This window comes from Oncorhynchus gorbuscha, linkage group LG24 (assembly GCF_021184085.1).
Source record: "Oncorhynchus gorbuscha isolate QuinsamMale2020 ecotype Even-year linkage group LG24, OgorEven_v1.0, whole genome shotgun sequence".
In the NCBI taxonomy this organism is placed as follows: Eukaryota; Metazoa; Chordata; class Actinopteri; order Salmoniformes; family Salmonidae; genus Oncorhynchus; species Oncorhynchus gorbuscha.
Window position 1 is genome coordinate 26,589,218 of NC_060196.1, and position 6,302 is coordinate 26,595,519.

Consider the following 6,302-nt stretch of genomic DNA (forward strand, 5'->3'; position numbering starts at 1 on the left):
CGACCAACCACACTCCTTTGTTTTTGCCTTAACCTTTTCACATGTACCAACAAACGGGTGTGATCCTTCTATAGTGGTCCCAGCAGTATACGCTCAAACCGGTGTGATTAGAATGCTTATTTAGAACATCCAGTTTCGATTGACGCAACAGTCAGCATTTTAGCTGGCCACACTGTTTTTTTTCACAGAAACCTTTTGCACAAACACAGTCCTTACAAAGCTATGTCCTGAATGTGACAGTTTATTTTTGGGATGCAATGTTCAGACATTCACAGAAGTAGCTACAGCATAATTAGTCACATCATGAGTGAGCTCACCATTGATCAAAACAATTGAGTAAAATGGTTTCTAGAAATCGAAAGTTAACCTGACGATGGGTAGTTTGTGCGTGCCGCCGTGTTTTTTTGCATCAACCAAAGATTATGGGAGGAGACAAGATGAGTTTGGTCTATTCATAGTATTCATGTTGAAGGGAGTGTGTTGTCTACCATCCTTCACATCCCATCATTCACTTCTGGAAGTTTACTTGAAAAATCTTCGGTCCGACAGACGTGAAACCCAGAATGCACTGTATGTCAACAAACATGGCTCCACACATAGCTAGAATTAGCTTAACTCATCATAATCAGTACAATCATTAAAAAAAGTATTTTACACACATAATATGTGTCCATTGTAATCTATGAAAGAATGCATGATTTGTCACCAGTACTTGAAAAGGTGAATAAAACAGTAAATAAATAAATAAATAATTACCAAACAAAACCGTTTCTGACAGTGATTTATTGATACAAGTGGCGCGTGCATGCAGTCAATCACGTAACCTCTCACTCCCACTCTGAGCCATTCAGTGTTGTTATTTATGTGTGTAGCTCGTGAGCTAAGCTGTAGCTTTCGCAATGTCTTTCAAAAAGAGACTCACAAATGCGGAAATTATTTGTTTTATAAATTCTGACAATGAGTCAGAGTATGAAAGTCAGTAATACGATTCTGACAGTGATAGTGAAAGTGAGGAGTTGCCCCCAAACCTTGTAGCCATTGAGAACCCTGAATCTGAGGACCCCTTGTCCACTGATGAAGTACCAGGTCACTTTGAAGATGCTGATGGTGATGGAGGCAGACCGGCAGTGGATGAAGTACAGGAAGTCTGTGGTAGCTGGAAGGCCGCCAGCCATTTCAGTCCTCCTGACCCTGCTGTTTGCTTTGATGAGTTCCAGTCTGGAGTGCAAAAGCCCCTTGCCATTTCCCTCTGTGGCAGAGTGCTTCAAGCTGTTTCTGACAGAGGAGCTGGTGGGAGACATAGTAGAGGAGACCAATCGCTATGCCTTGGAGCTACAAGAGAAGAGAGAGCCAGGAGTGAGGGGGAGATTTGCTAAATGGGTGGCAACTACAATTAGTGAAATGTATACCTTCCTGGTGACAGTCCTTCTCATGGGGATAGTAAATAAGTATTCCCTAAGAGAATACTGGAACACAGAGCACAGAGATGTTTACAACTCTCTTCTTTGGCACCCTCTTTTCCCAAGACCGCTTCCTAGTTCTGCTGCAAATGCCTGCATTTCGTCAACAATGCTACTGCCATCCTAAGTGACCCGTTATACAAAATAAGAAATGTTCTTATCAGCCTGACATCAACATTTGGTCAGTTATTTGTGCCATACAAGGACCTATGCATTAATGAGTACCTGATGTTATGGAAGGGTAGGCTGGCGTTCCGTCAATATATTGCCTCCAAAAGGCACAGGTTTGGGGTCAGGTTCTTTGTCATGTGCGACGTGAAGACAGGATTTGTCCAGGACATTATAGTTTACCCCGGGTCCACTACTGACTCAAAAAAATAAAATAAAATAAAATGTATTTATATAGCCCTTCGTACATCAGCTGATATCTCAAAGTCCTGTACAGAAACCCAGCCTAAAACCCCAAACAGCAATGCAGGTGTAGAAGCACGGTAACGTCCAACATTATGAGGGTCTTGTGGTGTCCAGGTCCACAGTGATGACCATGCTGGCTCCTCATCTCAGCAAGGGACACACTTTGTATGGGGACAGTTGGTACAGCAGTCCCACACTCTTCCAGCTTCTGCTCTTCCAACAGCACAGGAGCCTGTGGCACAGTCAGGTCTAACAGGAAGGGGATGCCAGCATTCGGATGGAGGAAGATACAGAGAGGGGAGGTGGAGTTCAAGGAGAACAGTCAACAACTGGCAGTAAAGTGGCATGACAAACGAGACGTCCATGTCCTCTCCACTGTCCAGACAGCAACCATGTCGGCCACAGGGAAGGTGGACCACGTGACGGGAGAGAGACTGATCAAACCAGACTGTGTGCTTGACTATAACCTCAAAATGGGGGCAGTGGATAATGCAGACATGATAAACAGCTTTGTGGAATGCGCTCGGAAAGCTACCAAGTGGTTTAAGAAGATATTTTCCCACCTGATCGACACTGTTGCCCTCAATGGCTACATAGTTCACCGCCGACTAACAGGTGAGATGATTACTGAACAAGGTATTTTTGGAACTGGATGTACAGTTCACATACAAATCACATACAGTTCCACTATGTAATTATAGTGACAATATCTCACCCACCTACCCACTGCCTCATCATCCTCCCCACTCCCTCTCCCCCACAGGTAAAGTAATTACCTACCAAAAGTACAGAGAAAACCTCATGAGAGAGCTGCTGGAGGAGCACCACATCCCTCAGCTCCGATCCACTGGGGGCCGTCCTGCTGCAGACAATCCCCTACACCTCACTGCACGGCATTTTCCCTGCAAAGTCCCTTAAACTGCTGCTCAAGGTAGTCGCACACGGAGGCACGGCAAAGTCCGCCTGTCTGGCACCAGGAAAAGGAAGCATACGAGGTTGACAAAGTATACGTGTTCAGCTTGTGACACACCTCTATGTGTTCCACCATGCTTTTGGGAGTACCATATGCTCAAGCACTATTGAGCACATCTGCAGCAATTACTGACTGACTGACTGACTTGGCTGGTAATCTACCATGATACTATGTGGGGGGGTTGTTGTTGTTTTTGTTGTTGTTTTGTTTGACCACCACCAGTACTTCAATAAAATAGACGACTACTACATATAGGCCTATGTGTTTTCTTGCTGTGTTTTCACCCAGTACAACTGTTAGGGAGTGTACACTAGCATACAAAAGCTGGCCTCCGTTTTCAGCTCCAGTTATGATATTGGCAAATAATGTTCAATACTGTTGGTGTGTGTGGTTTCTGAAAGTACAGAATAAAGAGGTATTATTAGTAATTAGAATGCAAATGCAATATCAGGATATAGCAATAAAACTATTTTACAAAGAAGTAACAGAACAACACTGCAATAAAAACAGTAAGAAACAATAACTGTTGATGTCCACAAGGTGGCAGGGCAGAACAGAGCTATGCTAAACAGGCCAAACGAAAACAAACCATGGTCATAAGGCCAGGGTAGCTTCAAAAGACAACACAAGCTAATACTTCTCTGACGCAATTAGCATTGTTTTACAGAGCTAATAGAAGAATGTAGCTAGCTACATGAGCACAATTGAGTATAACACCATAAAGGTTATGCAATTAGTAACGTTACCTCGCGTGTCTGCGGTTATAAGGAATACACACAAATATATTATGCTCCATACATACAGTGAACTACAGTAGAAATGACATAACACGATGTACAGAAACTATTATAACGTAACAAGGCACTTACTTTAATAGAAACTAACACATGTCAAAGATATTATCATGTAGTCATGAAAACAACAATGAAGGCGAAGCAAGCACCAGCCAGAAAATGTGAAAAGTTTGTGCAGGTCCTGTTCTGACTGGAGATGTGCAAATGTCTGCATTCTTGATCTGCGGAAACAATGGGGAAGTGCTTGGGGAAGTTTGTCGGGCTCAGTAATGCCTAAAACATCAATTGTCTGCAAAAGTAAAATGGCCTACTTTTGTGTGAATTAATGAGGAGGCGGAACACACCTAAATTCAAACTGTTGTTTGAAACTAAAACTTGTTGGAAATTGACAAGTTGAAACAGCCTATAGATAAAAGCAGGCAGCGTGCCTTAGTTTGAGGGCAGCGCGGATTCACAGTCCTGTTGCGTAACAATCGCATATTGGAGCAGTGAGTGCATTCTGAGTGCATTCTGACGTGCATCACGTGCATTAAAAAAAAACTCACACTGGGTCAACCATTAGAGATATTTGGAACTCGCATGTGAAAAGGTTAAGTTATGTAACAATACCAAATGTGTGTGTCCCAGATTTACGTTTGCTATGTTACGTCTAGTCTATGAGACCAGGCTGATTTCATTAACAGATAAGTGTAATTGGCAAAGTGCAAATATGTGAAAAAAGAAAACACTAACATTGTATGTCATGCAATGTGAAGAAAAGTGTTCAGCAGACGGAAAGCCTCAAATCAAAACAAAAAAAGACAAGCAGAATTGACAGCTTGCCCAAATGGGTTTAAGAGATGTGACAAATAATGACTTTTTAAGATAAATACATAAAGTTCATGAAGCAATTTTTTTGCTATGGTGTTTATCGGTATGACACAATCACAAAGGTAACCATCAAACAACCACAACCAACCATCAAACAGCAGCATGTAGGCAGCACAACCTTTAGACACACATTCACAGGCCCGAAAAGCTTCTGCCCCACAAAAATAATTTGGACATTGACACATTAAAGGCAGCGAAGCTCTCTGCCTGTCTTTTTGACTTCTGTTCGCTGGCAGTATAAGGTAGAAACACGCATGTGCAAGTCATGTAAATGAATTGCGTTGAGTTTGAAGAGCGGGAGAAAGGCAAACAGTGAAGCTGCCTTTCCCCTGGCCACCTTGCACATTTTGTACCAGATCACTGCAAATTTGGGAAGTAAGTACTAGTTCAGAAATGGATGTTAATTATGCAGAAAAAAAACAAGCAGGAAAAAAAAACACTGCCTACCCTGTCCACACGTCACTGGCAATAAGGAAGTCATGGGGAGAGGAATGAAACTGAAAATAGCATATATTCCAATCAAAATGGCTTTAATTCTCTCCTGAAACAAAAACCTTCAGCTCAGCTAGGTGGAATAAATGGGAGATGTTAACCAGCTAGGGAAATTCCCACGGAGGGAATGAATCGCTGTTGTTTCATGAGAAAGAGGAAACTCTGCCTACAGAGAGAGTTCGAGCTGCAACCGACAGGCTTGTTCTGCTGGAGGGGATCCAACGCAGACAAGTCCTGACAACAGGGATCTGGACTTCCCAGGGAGCCTCTGATGAGGGAGTCAGTCTCTTGTCCTCTTTCTTTCTATATTGATGCACAGGCTCACTTTTTCCGGTCTTTCACTCACTTTCTCGCTCACTCATTCACTGTCTACCCTTCTCTCCATCAAACACAGTCTGCTTATTTCCTCGTTGTCTCTTCCTTTCCCACACCTCCCCCTGGAAAGTCGTGGTTTCATTAATCATGAGCAGTGACTCAGACGAAAAGCCAGTCTGTGGTAGAGTTCATCCCACCGAATATTTCACTGCATCCTCCTGCACAAAGGGATGTCAATGTCCCAAAGTTAAATCCAAAGTTAGGGGACAGGAATGAAAACATGCCCTTGTTCGGCTAAGATGAGTTAGGTTGAGTAGGTCTTTGGCCAAGTTTTCCAAGGCACTGGCACTAACAATGTGTATATGACAGTTAATTCCTGCCTCAAAAGCTCAAGATATCTACCTACCGGTGATCACATTTATTATTTAAAAAAGTGTCAACCTAAGAGAGAATGCACATAGTGTCATTCCTACGCTACTGTAGCTTGCTAGCGAGGCTACCTTTCCAGCTTTCCAACAAATGGTTCTGAATGAGAGACGAGGACATTTATCATCTTCACACCAAACCAGAGGATATTGGAAATTCCACATTGACATGACAATTTTGAAACAGCTGTGCTATGCTAGTCAAAATTGAAATCAGGGCATATACGGTGGCCATAGCATCAAAAGTCAAATAGGGGGGTGCTTATATTTGTCCTGTTTCACACCTCTACCCACTCCCCACGAGACACCCTCGTAGAGTGCGCGACCAAGGATCAACCATTATTGACAGCGACCTTGCAGCAATTAGGTTTAAGTGCCTTGCTCAAGGGCGGATCGACAAAATGTTTTCACCTAGTTGGATAGGGGATTCGAACCAGCAACCTCTGGTTACTGGTCCAATGATAGTAAAATAATAATAATTCTAAGTTTTGAATCCGGGATCGCTTGGCATATCAGTTCATAAACCATGTGCCATGGAATCGGCATGTAGAAAATCTCT

At 42.9% G+C, this 6,302-nt stretch overlaps 1 long non-coding RNA gene across 1 annotated transcript; it reads right to left on the reverse strand.

The window, feature by feature from the left end:
* Positions 1 to 251: 251 nt before the first annotated feature.
* LOC124013214 lies at positions 252 to 5,365 on the reverse strand. The gene is made up of 3 exons (XR_006834836.1): positions 4,959 to 5,365; positions 2,655 to 2,841; positions 252 to 1,332 (listed from the first exon to the last, which is right to left on the reverse strand). It is a non-coding gene; the product is annotated as an uncharacterized LOC124013214 (long non-coding RNA).
* Positions 5,366 to 6,302: the final 937 nt, after the last annotated feature.